The 23,037-nt window shown below is 37.4% G+C and overlaps 1 non-coding gene across 1 annotated transcript; it reads left to right on the top strand.

Moving 5' to 3' along the window:
* The first annotated feature begins 1,278 nt into the window (after positions 1-1,278).
* Trnay-gua (transfer RNA tyrosine (anticodon GUA)) lies at positions 1,279-1,364 on the top strand. Its single transcript is given in 2 exon segments — positions 1,279-1,315; positions 1,329-1,364. It is a non-coding gene; the product is annotated as a tRNA-Tyr (tRNA).
* Positions 1,365-23,037: the final 21,673 nt, after the last annotated feature.

The raw sequence follows: 23,037 nt of genomic DNA, 5'->3' as shown, positions 1-23,037 counted from the left end.
GTCTCGATTTTACTTTCGTTACTTTTTTGACCTTCGAATTAGTTAACTTTGACCATTTTTCAATCATTGGAGAAATTTCCAACAGGTAGAAGTCGGCGAGACATGACTAAAAAAGCCACTTTTGTCAACAGGGTCCCGCCAACAACCACTTTTGCTCCCTTCTTTCAAAAGCGCTATTCCAAGCTCTGCCTCAATTCCTTCATCTCAGGCTCTTGCTTTCGCTGATGAGTATCGGACTGGCAGGAATTCACAGCAAATTTTTTTTTTGAGTCCGAATTGGTTTACTTAAGGTACGCTCCTCTGACTATCCGCTTAGCTAACTTCCACTAAGAGCTAGCGGTAGTTACCCGGGGCACCACATGGAGGTTACGGATCACGTCCAGACCCTGGGTTACAAACCCTCCTCAAAAGGTTTTCGTCTCAGCAATGTGCTTTCATATCCCCCTTAATGGGCTTTTACAAAACTTTTAAAACTTTTTACACTTACACCGAAGGCGCATAAGCTACGCGTACGTAGTAGCGTATAATATAAGGGATCTTTTCCGTTTGTGTGGCCACCCCCTCCCCCCCCCCCCCGTGCGTGCCATATTTTTGCATAATCATTTACTATGAATAATGACACGTGCTCTGTAAATGGAGGTGCAAAACGTACTGGGCGGGCACAAATGGAAAAGATTGAATATAAGAATACATAAGTTTAAATGGGATCTTAGACGCCACAGAGGTGCTTAATATATACTATATAACTTTATCCAAAATTACGTACCGCTTGTAGGGCACTATGTTCGGCAATGTGGATCTTTTCCGTTTGTGCCCCCCCCCCCCCAGTACGTTATGCACCCCCCAGTTACAGAGCACGTGCCATTACATAGTAAATCACTATGTAAAAATATTGCACGTGCGTCTGGGGGGTGCAAATAATATGCGCCCACTAAGCTGGGGGGGGGGGGGCACAAACGGAAAAGATCCGGCAATGTTGTTCAGTTTCATTTCCGGTTGTGCTAGATCCGATCCAGAATCCGTCACAGGCACCATAGTTCACAAAACTACGTGACCTCATCAATATCTTTGGAATTGGCCAGGTGAAAGTTTATAAACTAACATCACGCATCTATTGCCTCTATTCTCTCCTTGTGGTGTAGCTTTTTGTATATTAACATAATAAGTTGCCTAAACAATAAACATGGAATCAATTCTATTTTACAAAGACATGCCAACTACGATGGCGCCCGGTAAAAAGTTATACCATGCTGAATGACTTAAATATAATAATGTCAACCACCGATAGCTCAGTTGGTAGAGCGGAGGACTGTAGAGTGAATACTGAGATCCTTAGGTCCCTGGTTCGAGTCCGGGTCGGTGGAACGCAATCTTTTTTCTGCACTCTCAAAATTACGTTTACTGTTTGCAGTAACATAACTTTGTTTTTTAAACTAACTGATTGGTTCAAAAGATGAAAATCACATTTATGACAATTTTGCAGGAAAATCCGAAAAAATAATATAGCCGATAGAGGTCATTTACATATAACCAACCAATCACTTCGAAAATGAGAACGTGTTGAGTTGACAAACGAACTTATTTAGTAACCCTTTTGTGCGATCTTTTCCATCACCTCTGTCATCACCTGACATATATAGCCGGCCGTATACATCCATATATGCACCTTGCTCTTAAAAGAACTCGTAAAATAGTATATACAGCAATATTATTTAATGTGCGGTGTGCATAAAAGCGACTGGGTCAGCAGAAAAGATCCGAATATTTTATACACCCCCAGGCGCACGTGCTCATTTTTACATAGTAATGTGCTATATAACAACACTCAAATTGTAACTGGGAGCGTAAAAACACGGGGGGGGGGGGCAAAATAGATCCCACAATTTGAAAAATTTGTAGCTTTCGAGATGTGAGCTTCAACAAAATCTATCAAGTCAAACAGAGTTGACCTAGACTGCAGTTAATTCCCATATCCAGGATATATTACCCCAAAAAGAAGAAAATACGCAATTAAAACATATTTGCAAATTGTGGCAATCAATTCAGTTATACCTCAATTTGCAAAAAAACTATTCAAATGTGCCAACTTGGCCAAAAAAAACTGTTGAATAAAAAAAAAACAATTCGGCTTGACATAGAAATAAAGGATCTATTCTGTTTCGGGCCCCCAGCTTAGTAAGCATAATCTTTTATGACTCCAAGGCGCACGTGCTATTTTATTACATAGTAACGTGCTATATAACAACATATAATTTGTAACTGGGGGGCATAAAACACACTGGGGGGCCGGAACAGAATAGCTCCGAATTAAATCAGCAGATGCTGACCGGATTAACAGAAACATTAATTGTGGAGAATGAAAAAAATTCTACAAATTTTCTGGATCTTGAACTATCAAAATCATTCAAAATTTTCCTCCAAAAAATAGAGTGTTTCAATTTTTATAAGTACTCCACGTTGCTCGTTTACAGTATTATTCTGAACAATAAACCTGAGTGCTAAAAAAATGGGTGCGTTTTTGAAAACATGATTCTCAACGATGGTGTTCCTCAGGGTCCAATCTTAGAAATTTTAACAATTATTTTTAAGTAGATGGTTTTTCAGAGAATAACAGGTTTCAGGGACGATTGGTAGATAATACTAGTAATTAATGCCAATATGAGTCACATGACAAACATTTAATTCCTTATTTTTAATTCCGTATCCGTAATTGTTTCATTTTCCCTGATTATGAGTACCGTGTTTAATTGCTCTTGAACGCAGTTCATAGCAATTATTTTAAACGTTTTGGTCTTTTTTAATGCAATTTTTTTGCTTGACAATTTTGCGCTTTCCTTCTAGAGCATTCTTGGACTTCTCTACTGACCTTTTTCACAATTTCGTTCTTCATTTTTGAGTGATCTCTATTCTTTTCACTCTTGTTGCTAATATAAACTTGGTTGAAGCAAAGCTATAGGAGGGGCCAAATAGCACAGTCGGAAGTGCATATGGTTATAAAACGCGAGGGAAATGCTTTTGCACCCACCTGTCGTTCCAGAGCATTTCATTTAACATTAGTTGGTTTATGTTTGTTTCCTGCATTTCCAACAATTCTGAAGATTGCTTGTTGGTTCTTCAGATTCTTCGCCCATCATTTCTTCGGTCTTATCTATTCCATCGTTTATTGTCGGTAATTGGGTTTTCTCTCGTGATTTGTTGCTTGTTTTGAGCTTCTATAACGAGATTTTCTCAGTTCCTAATCACTGTGGTAGTCAAGACAAGAATGTCGGTTCTCGATAAGAGAGTGATGAAAACAAACTTGGATTATCAAAGCAACGTAACAATTATGATCAGTCAGTCTATCATGGTTAACACAAGTAAATGTCTTTGAGTTCGGCAAAGTATGTGTAAGATTTTTTTTGAAACATGTAAATTACTCAGAATATAACCCTAAGGTTATATATCTACATGCTTTGAAACGTTAAATAAATCAATTAGCATTGTTATTAATATAATGATCTTCAAATTGTGGCTGTTCGTTCTCATAGGTAAAAATAGTAAAAATAGGCTCCTTTTTGTCTATTAACGGGTACTTTCTTGTATTGATCGAGCAAAAACGAGAAATTTTGTTTTGTTTATTGTTTTGTTTATTTTATTATGTATGGCATTCAGGATACACAGAAGATTGAGCGCTGTTTTGGTTTATGGTGATTTGGACTGCGTCATCGCTATCCTGATCATCACAATCGGAAGAATTGGACTCAGACAACAAACCAGCTTTGAGGAAGTTCTCATACGGCGTTCACAAGTAGCTAAGCTGATTCTGATACAAATGAGTGAGTTCGGCAAGTTAAAATATTGAATATCAACTTAGATAAAGCAAAATCAATTGATAAAAGTAACTCAAAAATGCAAGTAGGCCCAACAAAAACAAGTAGGCCCAACAAAAACAAAAATGCAAGTAGGCCCAACAAAAAAAGACCCGTATGACAACCAGCAACAACCAAAAAGTTTTTTTTGAGAGTAGAGAAGGTCTCACCGTCTCTCGCAGTTTGCCCCAAAACCGGTGGCAAAAAAGTTTCTGCGGCCAGAAGCTAGAAATCGAGATGCTATGAAATTGTGAAAGAAATTTGTTCAATTAGATCATTCGATTAGACCCAGCCTATAAAGTTTTAATATCGTCGCTTTAAGCATGTGGATAGTATTTACCATACTTGTCTTGCAGTCAGGATACACATTAACTTTAGTAAGTGAAAAATATCCAGCCAAAAACTGGCCTTCAATGTGTTTTAGCTCTTGAATTTAAAAAAATGATTTTTATCAAACCAACTTTTTTCTTCCGGGTCGAGGTTTTTACCCAAAAACCCGGAAAAGAGTGCAAAGAGTGTAAAAATAAAAAATCCCCCCCCCCATTTCTCCGCTTAATTAAGGGTGGAAGAGTGGAATTGAAAGTGTGGAATTTTAAAAATTAAGAGTGGAAAGAGTGGAAAAATAATTATTTACACTGTTAAAAATTACACTTTTTTTTACACTCAGCTGCACCATTTTACAAACGATTAATTGTCATGATCCATTCTGTCTATAATGCCTGTCCTACTTTTACAGCTGGAAGATCTTTCCTCAATCCCAAAGAAAATGAGAGCCTAGTGCACTTTTGGTTTTTTTAAACTACTTTGGGATCACCGTTTCTCTGCGTGTTTATAATTTAGGGATTCACGAGGAATTCATCAATTTCAATCAGTGAAATTGAAAACGCAAACAACGCAGCCAATGAAAATTACATTTGTGTATTTCTTTGATCTATAATAATAATAAACTGTTTTCGAGTAGAATGGATATTTGTTTGTAACACATATGGTATAAATCATGTAACATAATATGAAATCTACTCGACAGGTCATCAATAGGTCCAAGAGGTCCTAGTCACGTGATGGCCAGTCCTCAAGTGATGACCAGTATCTGTACATGAATGCGTATGAAAATGAATCGATAAATTATTAACAAAGCGAATTATTGAAAATATAACGGTCATGTCAATAACGATCTACATTTGACCTAAACATCGCTAAATTATTACTTTTTGGAGATTTGGAGTCACAATTTTGGAGTCACAATTTTGGAGATTTCTGCAACCTGACAGTATCCTAAAGTTGGCTTTCAATCCATTTGTACCAATCTTGTTGACAATGTGGGTGGGGGGGGGGGGTAATGACTAAAATAAAAACCGGCTAAATATTTCTGGAGCGAGAGAGGAGGGCACCAAAAAGGTTGGAATCAATTTCACAAGATCTTTTGATTTCGATCAAAATCTAGAATTATATTCAGTGCCATTTTTTCCTTCCGCATGAAAACATGCGATTTATTGCCATTAAAAATAAACCGCCAGTAAGCCGTTTTAATAAAATTGAAGCATGTAGTATTAAAAAAACTACAACAGACAAATCTCAGGACATTGTTATGCAAGCATGTCTGTCTTATAAAAATGTCCTCCGCTGTTGCCGATTTTCTGTTTGAGTAATGACAGTTTCAACTGCAGCCTTCACAAACGAGTCTGCATGTACTGTACAAACAGCCAGCCAGACAAAAATGACTCGAAAGCATGAACAAAATGAGCAAAATTGATGCTCACAAACCGTGATTAATCAAGCGTCAATTTCACCTTTTAAATTAATCTTAAAGTCAGCTTCACGACAATTTTTCAGTTGAAGAGTTGGTCAAGATCTAAATTTTCAGCTCGCATAGAGGTTAGCAACAGACGTACTACTATGTTTATTTAATAACTAGAGGAGGATTTATTTTGCAGATTTGAACTTACAAAACTCGCTCTTTATTTTTCGTTTTTAAACTGTTCGGTTTATCTCATTAAAGACCTCCTGCGTAAGACATTTAATTGAGTGCTAGTTGATTAAAACTAAATTGAGCAGTTAATAATTTGCGAAGAAAGTCTGTCATCAAAACTACGTCTATGTCTGTAACTGGAGTAAAGAATTTAACAGTTGAAGTACAACAAGACCGAAGTCAAACTGTGCCAATCGGATCAATTAAAGGACAGCCAAAATTTTGCATTAATCACAATTGACAACTAAAAAGAGAGCGCTTAAACAACGAAAAATAATAGGTAACCAACCCGGGTCGAAATGTGAGCGGGTGTAAGCGGAAAAATTTGTAAGAGATGAGCTGAATGCGCTGAAATTTTGTAAGAAATATGCTGAATGTGCTGATAGTTTCGTTTTAGGTGCTGAATGTGCTTAATAAAAATATTTTCAGCTCTTGTCAACGCAATTCCTACATATTCTCAGCACATTTTTCAGCACCTCTCTTACAAAAATTCAGCACTTCCGAAGATCCAAAATTCAGCACTTTCAACACATTTCTTACAAAAATTCAGCACATTTTTCAACACATTCCTTACATAAATTCAACACTTCAAAGTTCAGCACAATTCTTACATGATTTTAGCACTTCAAAAAAGAGATTTTTTCAGCACTTGCTGGGTCCACTGAACGTGCACGTAGTGATCGTGAAGATAAATCATTGTTTCGGAAAATTTGGTCACTTCAATGATGATTCCGCTTGCATTCCTTGTTTTGTCCTCTGGTCAAGAACTGGATTCCAAGATCCAAATGCAAGGGTCTGTAACGGCGAAACAATAAAAGTACCTAAAATATACTAATAAAAATATGCTAAAATACCTAAAATATGCTTATCAACGGCGAAATGAAAGTATGGCTCCTTGTGCGTTTGGCAGAAAGCAGGATGTGGCGTGCACACACATGAACTACCCCATGAACTATGATACATATGATCAAGTCACCCAATGATACCTTATGAACTATGAACTACCCTATGAACTATGAACTACTCTATGAACTAAGATACATATGATCAAGTCATCCAATGATACCTTATGAACTATGAACTACCCTATGAACTATGAACTACCCTATGAACTATGAACTACCCTATGAACTATGAACTACCCTATGAACTATGAACTACTCTATGAACTAAGATACATATGATCAAGTCACCCAATGATACCTTATGAACTATGAACTACCCTATGAACTATGAACTACTCTATGAACTAAGATACATATGATCAAGTCATCCAATGATACCTTATGAACTATGAACTACCCTATGAACTACCCTATGACCTATGAACTACTTTATGAACTATGATACCTATGATCAAGTCATCCAATGATACCTTACGAACTATGAACTACCCTATGAACTATGAACTACCCCATGAACTATGAACTACTCTATGAACTATGATACATATGATCAAGTCATCCAATGATACCTTATGAACTATGAACTACCCTATGAACTATGAACTACCCTACGAACTATGATACATATGGGCATACTTGTAAATAGTCCATTACGCATTTCTTTCATTTTGACGGTTTTACCACATTGCCTTTCACTACCTACTTGAGATCAATCAATCTATGCGGCTAGTTTCGATTATTGCCTTCTTAGTCTTTTATTTTGATGCTTCTGTTCGAAACTGAACGCTTTTCTTTTATGTACCACATTGCCTTTCACTTTTACCTACTTGGGATCAATCTATGCGGCTAGTTCTGATTGTAGCTTTCTTAGTCATTTGTTGGATGGGTCTGTTTGAAACATTACAATTTTCTTTATGTACATTGCCTTTCACTTTTTTCTACTTGGGATCAGTCTATGAGGCTGGTTTCGATTATTGCTTACTTAGTATTTCATTTTGATGGTTCTGTTTGAAACATTACGCTTTTCTTTTATGTACCACATAGCCTTTCACTTTTACCTACTTGTGATCGATCTATGCGGCGTGTTTTTTTCTTGCCTTCTTAGTCTTTTATTTTGATGGGGTAGTTTTTTTTTGATGGTTCGGTTTGAAACATTCAATCTATTTGTAACCATCTTTTACCCACTTTAATCCTTTAATTAATGGATTATTTTTGGAGACAGTATTTTTTATTTCGCTCAATTCGTGAGGCATCTATTATTAGGAAATAACGTGTAGGTTACTGGCGGTCGGCTGAGGTCGGTGGAGGTAGAAGGGAGGTGGAGGTCGGTGGAGGTAGATGGAATTTGTGTAAGGAAAGCGTTGAAAATATGTAAGGTAAGTGCTGAAGTTGTGTACGGAAAATGTTAAAAATATGTGAGGTAAGTGCTGAATTTGTGTACGGAAAGTGTTGAAAATATGTAAGGTAAGTGCTGGAATTTTGTACGGAAAGCGCTGAAAACATGTAAGATAAGCAGTAAAAGAACTCTGAAAATTATATAAGAAATGCGCTGACAAGCGGTGAAAAAAAAATTCACCGGACAAGTCCTACATATTTATCCCATTAATGTGTTGACACACGCCGAAATTGTAATAGAAATGTGTTGAAAATTCAGCACATTAAGCGGATACTTATGTAAGAATTATCCGGTGAAAAATAATTTTCTTCACCGCTTGTCAGCGCATTTCTTACAAAATTTATGCAAAAAAAATTCGACCGGGGATGAACTCTAGGTGATAAAAAAGAGGCCAAGCCGAACTATTACTATGCTGATTGAGCCTACACTGAATGACCTCTTAAAATATTCCACCTCTTCTAGTGGACGATAATTGAGGAACCTTTAAATTCTGAAATCACAATAGAGATTGTCTTAGATACCGTCAAGGTATCTGCAAGGCAGACCCGCGGTGGGCTCCTTTTACAGCCTTAAAGTATAAAGAGCTAGGACTACTTATTTATGCGCGCGAACTAGGCTTACCTATATCTCTAAGACTAACCGACTTTGTGAAACACAGAAGATAAACTTCTATTAATACGGTGGTAATACAGTTTAGCACCGGAGTCAAGTGTATACACATGGTGTACCTAAACTAACAGACTGACTAGAGTAAGTGGAGCATGCGCTTTATATAAGAGAATAGTGTCTTCTCAGTCTCTGATTGGTTGGAGGTATACATCCAGTAGTTCTACAGCTACATCCATCCGGGGTTAAGAATTTTAAATCCCAATTTGTGAGTTATAGCATAAATACGCTGGGTGTGTCATCCTGGTTGTATAGTGAGATGGAGAGTCGTGTTGTCGAAGTGGAGTTGTGACTTGTACCCTCGCCTGAAATCCCTGTCAGTAGAGTGTTGACTAGTGTCGTCAATGAGTAGTCCACTCAATTGTGGAGCTGGTGAATCTGCCAGTTACAGTGTAAGCTGGCCAGTAACGTCAGTCCAGTCCAATTACCCAACTGTCCAGCACTGTCTTGTAGTGAGGGTTTGTTCCCAGCTGGAGGATCTTTTGTAGTCTATAATCTGTCTGGTTCTACAAGGAGATTTCTGTTTATCTCCATCGAGTACAGTTTTACCGATCGGATTTACTAGCTTACCTTCTGGCAGGAATCCATATTTTAGCTACTGTGTGAGCTACTTATTCTCATAAACTTCTTAGTGAAGTTTAGTGCCTGCTGAGTAAGCTCCGACCGGAGAAAAAGAGAAAAGAAGTGATCATAATCTTCAATTGTGGCAAAGAAGAAAGGAACATTATAAATGAAGGAAACGAATATATAGAATTACAAATAGAAAGAAAAGAAAAAATAAAAGTGAGGTTTGAGTTTTACAGAACAGCGAGTCTGTGAAAGTGTGGGACTGTGAGCCCAATGTGGTAGGACAGGGGCCTACGTCCGGTATTCGAATTCGGAGGCAGAAGCGCAATTATCAGGATCCCTGAAGAATTCCAGAAGTGAAACGGCACTGACATCTCGAGCCGGGCTCTCTTATACGTATTCTACACGTAAGTATAACAACGAACTAAGAAACCTGCTTGGTAGGAAATAATCTGCTGATAAGATTCACAATGCTGGTGACCCTATTAGCGGCCGGTGATACTAATGTATACACCCTTAAAGGTATCATATATTCTAACTGGACCATACGATTCTTCAATTATACGATTCCCGAACCCGATGAGGATACTGTGACAACACTGCAATTATTTAATTCAAAAATAATATAATAATTAAATTTTAAAAAATAACAAAATTTAATTAAAAAATAAAAAGTAGGAAGAGACACCTGCAATCAAACAAAGAACATAGCTGGACTTTAGTCCTGATTCTTTGAACAAAAAAACACGTAGCTCTAGCTCAAACTTCCCAGTTTGAGGCGCGCCACCCAAGCCCGCTCTGATCAGACTGTCTTGGGACCCGCAGATGGGGTGCCAAACCAAAATTTGATCTGATCAAACCAATTTGAGTAGCGCCATAGACCCCATTGGGTTGCACACCAGGGATGCCAGACCTACTTGGGTCGCGCACTGGGGTAACCAGAAGAAACGTTTTAATCATTGAATTAGCACTAATCATTGGTATAAAAAGTCCATTTCAGAAAAAAAACAGATGCTATTTTGTAAATATTTATGAGATCAGTAAAAAGATAACTTTTCCTAACACACAAATTTTAACTAAAACTCATTAAACAAAACTTCGTCTTTACTGCTTTTCGTTTCGGGGACAGGCGAATTTTTTTGACTGGACCCGCTGGATCGGAGAGTAGAGGCTCTCGAAAGGACCCGGTGCAGACTCTTCTTTGATTCGACTATCTGGACGCTGGACTGGGTCCTGGATCAGCCTTTCCAGACCGTAGGTAATGCACTGATCATACCATGCAGACTCTGCAAGGGTCGTGATCAGACAGTTTCTAGACTCCTAGACAGTTTACCGCCCCCTAGATATCGGTTAAAAATCAAGTAATTATAGATTTGCAAACTGGTCAGGTTCATAAAAATATCAAATTTCTAATCATTTACTTGTGCTTCATTTTAACAAAGAACTAAAAATCTGAGTTTCATCTTTACGGTTCATTAGCACGCAAACTCTGGCTTAAACTCATGTTTTTTTATAACTCTGTGACGAATTTCTCAAAGTTCCTTTTACATTTTTTTGTTTTTAGAATCAATAGCGCTGTTTGCAATTAACTATTACTTTTGCAAAACTGCGTGACTTTCTGCTAGAAGTTTTGTTAGAAAAGATAAAAGATTGCTTCACTATCAACTTTTCTAAAAACTTGGGGCTTCCAGGAGAATTTCAAGAGCTTACGAGCACATTAACATTTTTCGTCAAAGATTTTCGTTTCCTACTTTAAATCATTTTTTGAAATGGGAAGAATGTGGCTCAAATGAGACACTTTAAAATGTAACACTCAAAACTGAAATATAGAACCAAAAGAAATTAGGTACAAAGAAGGAGAACTTTCAAAAACTCAATAATAATCGTTTTAGGACTTTGACATTAATAAAGTTTCTTAATCACTGTTATGGTCGCACAGGGCTGGCTTATAAGGATGTTACTATGTTATTGTGAAAAAGAGGAAATCGTTTTTTACTAAATATTTGCAACAAACACCTATACGGACAGAAAATTATTCATCATTTGTTTCACTTTTCTACTTGATGACGACTGCGAGCTCACAGTGTATTCAACTTCAGATTTTAAGTACGAAGCAAAATTTTTTGCTTCAGACTCTTTATAACTTTTCAATTACACCATGGAGGACTGTCAACTTTTTTCTCACATTTGGTTTCGTTTTTGTAGTGAGAAGGTATTCAAATTCATTCATCGTTTTGGTGCTCTATAATCCATTTTGGTTAGCTTTTATAACCAGGATTCATATAGAGAACGTTTTATGTCGGCACAAAAAACACTTTAGGCACTTACTACATTAAAAACACAAAAATTTCAAGTTATTGCTTTTTAAACTTTCCAGTAGGCTAGCGTTTGAGTTTAACAATTTCGGTTAAATTAGGCAGTCAATGATTTAAAAACCACGTCAGATAAAAACAGGTTTTAAATTCAGATAAAAAACAAAGTTTCAAGAAAAACAAAAGAAGCAAAAATCAGAATCCGCGGAAATCAACATATTTAATATATTCTGTTCTTGTTTTCTTTGTAAAATTTTACATCAGAGTCACAATGTCACAAACTTCTATTAATTAATTTCTTTTGGAGTTTTAAACAGTTGAATAGCGTCATTTAAATAGGCATTCATACCAATTAGAATTAACAATAAAGAAAAACGTCAAAAAACAAATTGATTTCAAAAACCGTGCCCTTTCTCCTCGTTTTTGTGCGTAATGGTAAACAAAATTGAAACTAAGTTTTTGAGCTGTTGACAAATTATATTAATTTATATTGAATCAGGAAAAGAAAATGAGGTCTCCAAAAATGTTTTCTAATAAAACGAGGTTCATCTGACCTTCTGATTAAAAGTTCCATTCGTTCCAATTGCCTGAAAGTAAAATCCTTAAAACGTTGAACACCAAAATCCTGGACTTCAAATTGATTCAATAATTATCTTGTAAAAAAAACGCGGCAAAGAACTGATTTCAAAAATCCATTAAACGTTATTTTTACTATTTTGTCCTCAATGAATCAGGAAAAACTTTTTTAACCTACAAAACGTTGTCTCAAATTTAACACCCCTAATATCAAAATTTGGTCCAAAAAGTTATTTAGGATTCAGGACATAAACACTTGAATGGTTTACTCCATATACAATTCGTAGAAATAAGCACTATATCCCCAAAGATTTTGAGAGACTTCTTTTATGATCTCTGGCTGCTTTCTTTATTTTTGAGGAAATCAATCAAAATATAACAACATTTTTTAATGAACAGCTAGTTAGGTAACTTTATCTGCTCATAGAAGATCCATTGTGCTGTCAAATATTTTGCAAGTATAACGAACATTATTACATGTATTCGCTTGTCAATTCATTCTTTGAATTAATGAAACCGGTAATATTTGGAGTACAATTGTTCACAAATAAAAATATAACAGAACAAACGAGTTAAAAAGACGCGTTCTTGCATTAGTGGTATTAGGTAACATAATAAACAAATTGATCTAACAGCAGTAGCCTTTTTGTCAACAATTAGTTTAGTTGCGCATCAAGTTCCCGAATAATATTAACCATTAAATCCATATAACGAGCACTGACCAATTGTTTTCTTTAAATTACTGTTTAATGTAACTTCTCGATATGCGATTGCTTATTTTGTGAAAGAATAAGTTGTGTTATCTGTTCAACGTTAACAGATTCTGTTTTGAAATAAGTATCTCATTCTCGAAAAAATATTTGATTTTTGTGGAGGAGACATGAAAAGTTAAAAACAAAACACGCAAAAAAACTTCGCATTTTTTGTTTTTGAGAGAAATCATTAGCATACATTAGAAACGTAACAAGTTCACGGAGGGCTCCTAGAGACAATCTATTCTTAACAATCCATTCCTGAAAACTTGGACCATATCTTTAAATTTCCCAAGAATGATTTTGCGCGTAATTGATCTGATTAATTTTTGCTCAGTCTTAAGAAGTACTAATAGCATTTTCATTTTGTTAAGCCTCTTGGTTTATTGCCTCTGTCAATGAAAGGCCAGAGTCAATTGACTATTTATTTTCAGTAAACCCCAGTTACCTATTTAAGTAAAAACCATTGAAATAATTAAGCAAGGTGTTTCGCCAAAAAAATTACCTCTGGTAATAGAATGCAATTACATGTGCCTTTAACTACGTTGGAAAAAATACGATTTGATATACAACCTTCGAGAGCAAACTGTAAACTCGTTTCGATAAACATTTTAATTCTACTAGACCTGAAAGACCATGAAGGAAGCAATCCAACAACGATAATTATTCTATGATAGTTTGTTGATTATGTCATTTAAAAAAACTTCCTTTCTGTTATAAGCGAAATTCAGTAACTCAGCATTTTCGTACAAAACTAATCCAGAGAAAACAACTATTCATAGCGTGTCCGACCATTTATAAAACAATTCTTTCACTGAATATGGGAAAGGTTGTTAATTATATCTCTAATTTGAGTTTTGATCTCCAAAAATTTTGATTTGTTTTGAGCCAGAATACTTTATGTGTATACTCATTTCTTGGTTATTTCAATAGTCGATTAGTGGCGTTTCTGATTTTTTTTCATGTGTTATAAGCTGAAACATCTGCATTTTCTTCCAAGATTTAAAAAATCGATGTTTTCCGTTAATAAAAGTCAATATTTCCTCACTTGAAGTTGACTTGAAACTTAATCCATTACTATTGTATCAAACATTTTTTGTTCTTAAACGGTATCATTTTATTTACTGATTTCCATTTAGCAAACCAGATAACCTTGTCTATAAATGAGCACACGCCTGAAATTTCGGATGTCAATTCGTCAAGGAAAAAATTCTAGCGAGTTTTTGTTAGAATAAAATTTTCTAATTAAGATTTCTTAGTCTTAATTAGAAAATTTTGCTCGAGTGGTCCTTGTATTTAAAACCATAATGGTTCAAAACATTTTCTATTAAACTACTTGATATCTCTCTAGATTTTATATATGAAACATAATTGCTACACATATTCTTAATACCCCTCCCCCTTGATAACTGTGTCAGATTTGACATTCTTTGATGAAGTAATAATTATTGCTTTAAAAATTCAATGGTACATCAAATCATGTTTATCATTTATACACCTTTCAGTAGCAATCAGGAATGTTTGATTATGTTGATGCTCTAAGAAATTCGAGGTTTCTGCTTGTTTTTTTAAACCGCGTTTTTTTTTGAAAACCTGTCTTATTTAACAATTTGTAGCTTCAGGGCAGATCGTGCTAAATATCCATCAAAGTTAATGTTGGAGCCTTCTAGGCAACGAACAGTACTAGCCAAGACCTCTTGCTTAACTTGATGTTGTCTTATAATATATTTTGGACACCAAACAAGTCAACTGGAATAAGTCAACTGAAGTTAACCAGATATTTCGAATTATTATACCATGGTTTTTTGTTTCTGTCACAGACAGAAAAAGGCCGTATTTGATGACGTAAAGGTTGTCTACTAATCTAGTACCACGGTATTTTACATGTACCGATTTTATCATGACATTTTTAATTGCAGTAAGATTACCTATTGAGACGGCAGATTAAATTAAAAATTATTAGTAACTTTATTGTAAATGAAAGCTTCAAGAAAACATTGCACAATAATGAGATCAACGAATAGTTTATGATGTACTTTAGATATTTACTTTAAATTAGTTCAAATATAATATCACGTTAGAAATAGATCACGGAGAAGTACAGTTCCTTTTTAGAAGCCCCACAAGCTCATAGATGAAAACTGATGTTATTCCCCGACAGAATAAGATTCTGCAGTGAACTAGAACGATAACCGAACTAGAACGCGCTACAACCTAGGATACATCAGGCTTTGATACCTATGTATAAATATATTTGAGTGTCACAGTCGAAAGCCTATTCGCTGATATTATCTAATGCGGGACCTCTAGCCACATAAACTAGAGAACTGCAATGAGTGGACTACCTCAAAATGTTCGGAGTACAATGAACACATGGGAAAAATCATGGAAATGTTGCCGACTTATAGAACCTGATAGCCTATAAATCTGAAGTACTGGTGGTATGATATTGAAAAAATTTCAGCGCGTTTTCTAATAACTTCGTGGAAAAATTAAAAGTCTGAAAATTTTAGTTGTCCCTGTTTTTGAAGCGATGTGCCAAAACTTGTAATAGTTTCCTGCATTTATGTCAAGCTTGAGGGGGACAACTGCTTTGGAAGATTGTAGTCTCTTGAAAGATACGGAATAGGTCAGTACAATTGCTTTACAAGCGTTTGCAAAAGATATGGTTTAACATAGCGGACAGTGGTTGGCTAGTTCAGACACAGCAGAATGAATGGAAAAATTGAACATTAAAAGTCAAGAAGAATCCAACGCAGAGAACCAAACTCAGCAGAAAATAAATTTGAACTACAGAAACTGAGACTATTTTGGTTTAGAGGGAGATTGGGGGATAAACGGTTCATTTACACTCCATATAAACCATACTCAACAACTACTTAGCCCAGCCAACATCTCGAGCAATGGTTATCTTATTCCAAAAATTTAATTCTACGCCGTTTAATTTTGCCAACACTTAATTTCAAATTCTACTTTCATTATCCAGCCCAAAAATTTAAACGTTTGCGGTTTCGTTGGCAGGCTAATTGCAGACGAAGTCAAGACTAGAAACACAGCCCATCAAATCTTTAAATCGCTATTTGGTTGATAGGGCCCGTAAAATAAATATTAAAAAAGCTCTACTAGATACGAAAAAGATATCAAAAGGCATCAAAAGGCAGTCTTTTATTAAAAACACGCACGTGCATGGTATAAACTACCGATATTCTGCAATGTCAGAAATTAAAATGCCAGAAGTTCCTATATACGTATTGCCAGAAGTTGACTTTCATTGACTTTCGTCAATTAAAAACGCGCAAAAATTTTGTTTTGAGCAAGATTAAGTAACCTGCAGAAGTCACTTTGAGGTTATCGAAAAACAATCGAGTTTCTCAGTAGATTCATTTAGATTCACGTAACTTGTGCATAGTAACGCGCCCTATAAGAACACGAAAATTCTACTGCGTTAATACATCTAGCTGAGATTGATAATACTACAGAGTTTAGTCAGGGGGCAAAGCAACGCAACTTATCTTCGGGATTGACTGATCAAAAGAATAGTAAAATAAATGATGACACCGCATACTTCTTTCAAGTGGCTCCCAACACAAATTTTTTCTACACCAACAAATAGGATAAACGGTACCAGATATCTGCTACTGAACATCATCTCGGGAAAACTAATTTTCGATATGACCAGAGGGGACCGAACTTCGATGAGATGATGTGCTCCAAATCAATATGTTCTACTCGCAATTTACGCCCAAACTGTCTAAAGTGAAAACGATGCCACGCGATTTGACGATGCTGATAGAAGAGATTGTGCAGTCCACGAGTTCAGCAAATCTGGCTGCAACAGATATAAGTTTAAATGAACTCCCAGATCTCGAAACCATCAGCAGTAAGCACAATCCTACCCTACAGTTCATTCCCGTAAAGTTTCGGGTGAGATGGTCAGAACTACTAAGGTCCGTTATCGATGCTTGAATTTCACACGCATAATCGCTAGAAAATTGGAAAAAACTTTTTGCAATTAGCCAATGTGTTTTACGCGCGTCTATCGTGGGGGTAAGAAGCACAAGCAGCAACTAGACAAACAGTTGTTGAGCAGACTTGAGGGATGGAAATCAGGTGATTATGCTGCACTGTAGTACGAGGTGGCCTCAATGAAGCAGTCAAGGAAAACTAGCAACGAGTCGATAGACGCTTTAACAAGCCACGTAAAATCTCTTCGCCTGCAGGGGCACTTCGGGAGGGCAGCGAAAGTTTCGTCTTCTGACGGCGTCGCACCTGACAATGCTGCAACGTTGAGTGAACTTAAAAACCTTCACCCTAAGGAAAAGCAACCTGATTACTAATTTGAGCAAGATGCTAACAAGAACGCATATCAATTTGACGAGGCATCAGTGTTTTTCCAAATTGATTCGTTATCCAATTTTACTGCCACTGGTCCGTCAAAAATGTATCCCGAGCATCTGCTGCATGCAGTAAACTGCGCTGCCCCTGATCAATCAAAGCGAGCAATCACTAGTTTAACGAAATTCGTCAACTTACTCAGCTGAGGTCAGCTTCCCAATTCCTTGCTCCTTTACCATATAGTTGCAACACTAACTGCATTGAAAAGCTGAGAGGTGGGGTCCGTCCCATTGGTGTCGGGGAAGTCATTTGACGTCTTATTGCTAAATCCATAGATAGTGAAGCAAATACAGAAGCTGCTGAAAAATTTAACACAAAACAATTGGGAGTAGCAGTCAAGGCTGGTGCTGTGGGCATAGTGCAGGCAAAAATTGTCTTTGAAAAACTGCAAAAATTAAAAAAAAATTCAGAATATTGAAGATCGACTTTAATAATACCTTCAATTCGGTGAAAAGAAGCAAGGTTTTGTTAGCAGTTGCTAAGTTCTAACCTAGCGTTGCCTTTTTGCGACTTTTTGCTTCTCACAACACAGTCATTTGCGCTTTAACAACACATATTTAAGCAGCCAATCAGGAGTATAGAAGGGGATCCTTTGGGGTTGCCCTTGTTTTCATTAGCTTTACGGCCAACCGTTCAAAAATTGATACAGAATTGACAAATCTAAAACAGCATATTTGGTAATTGGACGGCCGCATCCTTGCTGATACCCATTAACAACTTTGCACAGCATTGAATTTGCTGACTAATTTGGGTGAAGGTTGCGGTTTAGAGCTTAGAAAAGAACCATGTGAGCTTTGCTCACCCGTTGACTTGAATGCTATAGACAAGAGAGTAAAGAGAAAGAAAGAGCAAAAAAGGACTTTGCCCATTCTATTTACTTGGACGCTGCTATCGGCAATACCAGCTTTGTTGCTGCATCTTTGAAGAAAAGAATCAAAAAAATAGAAAAACTGCTCGACAACCTGGCTTACTTAGGCGATCCACATTGAGCACTTCGAATTCTTCGAAACTGTATCGGTGTCCCGAAGATGGTATATTCCCTGCCATGTAACACTCCATCGGACGAGCCCTCTGTTATTTTGCAGGATTTTGACAATCTTCAAAGAACAACATCTTAGAATATCTTAGTCATTGTTGTGACAACGCTTGGAAGCAGGATTGTCTGTCAAAAAGCAAAAGTGGCATTGAAATTAGACAAGCAGTTGACCAATTGAAAGCGGCTTATGTTGGATCAATATCGCAGTCAGAACCTTTCGCAGAACAAATAACCGGTCAGCAAAGAACAGGCAACCATATCTTCAAATGAAACTGTGGAAGAACTGAATAATCTAGAAATTAGGCAGTTTACACAAAACAGGATTCAGGAGCATCTTGACGATGCTATTTTTTCTAATTTTCTTGGTAATCAGATTTCAAATCGGAGAAAGCTCGTTTGCTTTCACTAAAGTTGCCTCAATCTGGTGCCTGGCTTTCCGGACCTCCGATCCCTAGTCTGGGCCTTCACATTCAGCCAAATGATCTCAGAGCCGCATTGAAGTATCGGATTAGTGTTCTGTTACACAATATGGGACGAAAATGTCCTTAATGTCAAAACGGCAGACTAGACAAGCTGGGTGATCACGCTTTAAGCTGTCATGGTTGAGGGGATATGATATCTCGGCAAGATAGAGCGAGGGATAGAATAATCGCTGCTTACTCGAGTGCAAACCTACCCCCTGTTTGCAAACGAAAAAAACTGATTCCGGATAACAGCTCAAGGCCAGGAGACATATTCTCGCTCAGCTGGTCAGCGGGACAGCCAGCTGCGTTGGATGGAACCATAGGTTCCCAGCTGCAGCTCAATCTAATTTCAGAAGCTGCGAGGGGGTGTGGTTTTGCTCTGAAAAATGCTGAAGAAAGGAAACATGAACAATATGCACAAAAAAGTGCCAAAATAGGTATCCGGCTTGTACCACTCGCGTTTGAATACCTTGGGGGCTTCTCAGATTTGGTTCGAAAAACTTTGAAACGTATAACCTTGCTTGCTGATAACCAAAAATTTCAACCAGCTGGTTTATCAATTGCATACAATCTCAAAGAGTTCCAGTTACTTCAATGAGAGGTTCAGCCACAATGCTGATCGCCAGAAATTCCCTGTTATCAGTCTCATTCATGCGACAACAGCCTCTGCCCCAAAATGACTATGAGCTCTGTCACATCAAATCCTTTCTTCACGAACAACGGATATCCCTGGCCTTTGATCCGGGACCTCAACCTGGGCATTTATTACCAGAATGAGTTGAGAGAAAAGTTAATAATTTCATCTTCAATCACGAGTTTTTATTACCTGAACAAAATGGAGAGAATAGAAACACAAAATTTCTGTGGCTCAGTTCCGGTTTTCGTCGTACTGAATTCCGATCCAGAATCCGTCCGAGACATCCCAATTCAGAAAACCACGCGCACTCATCAATACCTTTGGAACTGGCCAGGACCTCGCAGGCATTTATTGCCTCCTTGTGAAGTTATGCCAACTAAGATGGCGCCCGTAAAAAGTCAAGCCATGCTGAATGATTCAAAGATAATAACGTCAACCACCGATAGCGGAGTTGGTAGAGCGGAGGGCTATAGAGAAAAAACTGAGAGCCTTAGGTTCCTGGTTCGAGTCCGAATCGGTTGAGTTCCATTTTCTCTAGCTCACTTTGCTTACCTCTTTGATAACTGAGTGAAGCGGAATCCTTTGACTAACTGGCTACTTCTGTCGGTTTAAGGGACGACACGTTCATTTCTCCTGTTATGGGTCCCCTGATATGAGTCTTATTCATGCCACAATAGCCTCAGCCCCACAATCCTATATAATAAACGCGTGAGCTCTAAATTTGGATTTAAAAAATGCATGTTTAACGGGCCTCTCGAAGCGCATGTCTAAGAGCCGCATTGAGCAGCGTGGTTAAGCGAACATATCGAGAGAGTTAATTTAACTAAAAGGCGCAAAGTATATGGGTGCGAACCGAACCTGGTATAAAAGTCTGTTAGTCAGGTGCGGTAACCACGAGGCTAAGAGGGTTTGAAAGTATGATCGCCAAGAGGGAGGATTTAATTCCCGAGTACCACGTGTCTTTTAATTGCTACCAAACTAAGTTTGAAGTTTTTATTGTAAACGTGTGTTTTTCTGCAAAGTGTTCTGCGCTATTCTAGAACACTCCTTGCTTTCAACTAAGTGTTTCACGCTTTCCTTTTTGATTTTTGCGTGATCTTAAATTCTCTCAATCTGAAATATGTTCATTGATACGATAAAAGCGATTGTGAGCAACAGTGGTACGTAGTCGTTATAGTGCAGTTGGTAAGATGGATGACTGATAATCTGAAAGTCGAGGGTTCGATCCCCTGTCGGGTAACCTTCTTTTTGTAGACACGAAAATTTCTAATCAACATCATTCCGCTGGTTGTTCGAGAGCGCTTCTGCGATACTGAGCCGTTTTATGTTCCTGTGTGTGTTAGAAAGAAAAAAATTCTGCATTTTTAAGGAGCCTCTCAAAGCGCATGTTTAAGAGCCGCATTGAGCAGCAAGATTAAGCAAACAAATCGAGCGAGTTCAATGACCTAAAGGCTTTAAGTAGATGGGTGAGAACCGAACCTGGGACAAAAGACTGTTAGTAAGGTGCACTTACCACGAGGCTAAGAGGGCTTGCAAGTATGATCACCAAGAGAGAGCATTTAATGTCCTGGGTACTTCGTGTTTTTTAATTGCTACCGAACAATATTTGAAGTTCCTATTGTAAACATGTGTTTTTCTGCAAAGTTTTAGCCGTACAGATTCTGCGCTATTCTAGAACACTCCTGGCTTTCAACCAAGTTTTTGCTGGTTTCCTTTTTGATTTATGCGTGATCTCAAATGCTCTCAATCTGAAATATATTTTTTTGATAAGATTAAAGCGATTGTGAGAAACGGTGGTATGTACTAGCTATACCGCTTTGATAAGAGGGACGACTGCTAATCAGAGGGTCGAGGGTTCGAACCCGTGTCGGAAACCCTTCTTTTCTAGACATGCAAATTTCTAATCAACATCATTCCGCCTGTGGTTTGAGAGCACTTCTGCGATGCTGAGCCGTTTTATGTACCTGTTTAAGTTAAAAAGAAAAATGCTAATCCTATGTGTTAAATAGGTGGGCTCTAAATTTGGAACTTCTGCATTTTTAAAGGACCTCTCGAAGCGCATGTTTAAGAGCCGCATTGAGCAGCAAGATTAAACAAATATATCGAGAGAGTTCAATGGCCTAAAAAGCTCAAAGTAGATGGGTGTGAACCGAACCTGGGTCAAAAAACTGTTAGTCAGGTAGAGTTACCACGACGCTAAAAGGGCTTGAAAGTATGCTCGCCAAGAGGAAAAATTTACTGTCCTGGGTACTACGTGTTTTTTAGATGCTATTAATTTAAGTTTGAAGTTCATATTGTAAGTGTGTGTTTTTTGCGAAGTTTTAGCCGTACAAGTTCTGCGCTATTCCTGAACACTCTTAGCTTTCAACTAAGTTTTTCACGCTTTACTTACTGATTTTTGCGTGATCTCAAATGCTCTCAATCTGAAATAATAATTGATACGATAAAAGCAATTGTGAGAAACAATAATTGGTCGTTGCTATAGAGCGGTTGTTAAGATGGATGACTGCTAATATGAGGGTCGAGGGTTCGAATCCGTGTCGGATTCCTTTCTTTTCGTAGGCAGGAAAATTTCTAATCAACATCTTCCCGGCTGTTCTCCGAGAGCAGTTCTTGCGACGCTGAGTCGATTTATCTTCCTGTGTGTTATAAAGAAAAATGCTAATCCTATATATTAAACGCGTGAGCTCCAAATTTGGAGAAAATTGCACGTTTAATGGGCCTCTCGAAGCGCATGTTTAAGAATCGCATTGAGCGGCATGGCTAAGCGAACATATCGAGAGAGTTCAATGAACTAAAAGGCTCAAAGTATATGGGTGAGAACCGTACCTGGGATAACAGACTGTAAGTCAGGTGCGGTAACCACGAGGCTAGGAGGGCTTGAAAGTATGCTCCTCAAGAGGGAGGATTTACTGTCCTGGGAGCTACGTGTTTTTAATTGCTCCCGAATTAATTTTGAAGTTCTTATTGTAAACATGTTTTTTTTCTGAAAAGTTTTAGCCGTACAGATTCTGCGCTATTCTAGAACAGTCTTAGCTTTTAACTAGGTTTTTCACGCTTTACTTTTTGATTTTTGCGTGATCTCAAAAGCTCACTATCTGAAATGTCAATTGATACGATAAAAGCGATTGTGAGAAACGGTGGCATGTAGTTGTGAAATCGCAGTTGCAAAGATGGATGACTGCTAACCTGACGGTTGAGGGTTCGAGTCCGTGTTGGGTACCCTTCTTTTTGTAGACATGAAAATTTCAAATCAGCATCATTCTGGCTGTTGTTCGAGAGCACATCTTCCGACGCTGAGTCGTTTGATTTTCCCGTGTGTATTAAAAAGAAAATAGCTAATCCTATGTATTAAACGCTTGACTCTAAATTTGGAAAAATTTTCTGCGTTTTTAAGGAGCCTCTCGAAGCGAATGTTTAAGAGCCGCATTGATTAGCATGATTAAGCAAACATATCGAGAGAGTTCAATGAACTAAAAGGCTCAAAGTAGATGGGCAAGAACAGGGGACAAAA

Source organism: Convolutriloba macropyga, chromosome 11 (assembly GCF_964194025.1).
Source record: "Convolutriloba macropyga chromosome 11, txConMacr16.3, whole genome shotgun sequence".
NCBI classification, from domain to species: Eukaryota; Metazoa; Xenacoelomorpha; order Acoela; family Convolutidae; genus Convolutriloba; species Convolutriloba macropyga.
This window is presented reverse-complemented; position numbering and strand designations above follow the sequence as displayed.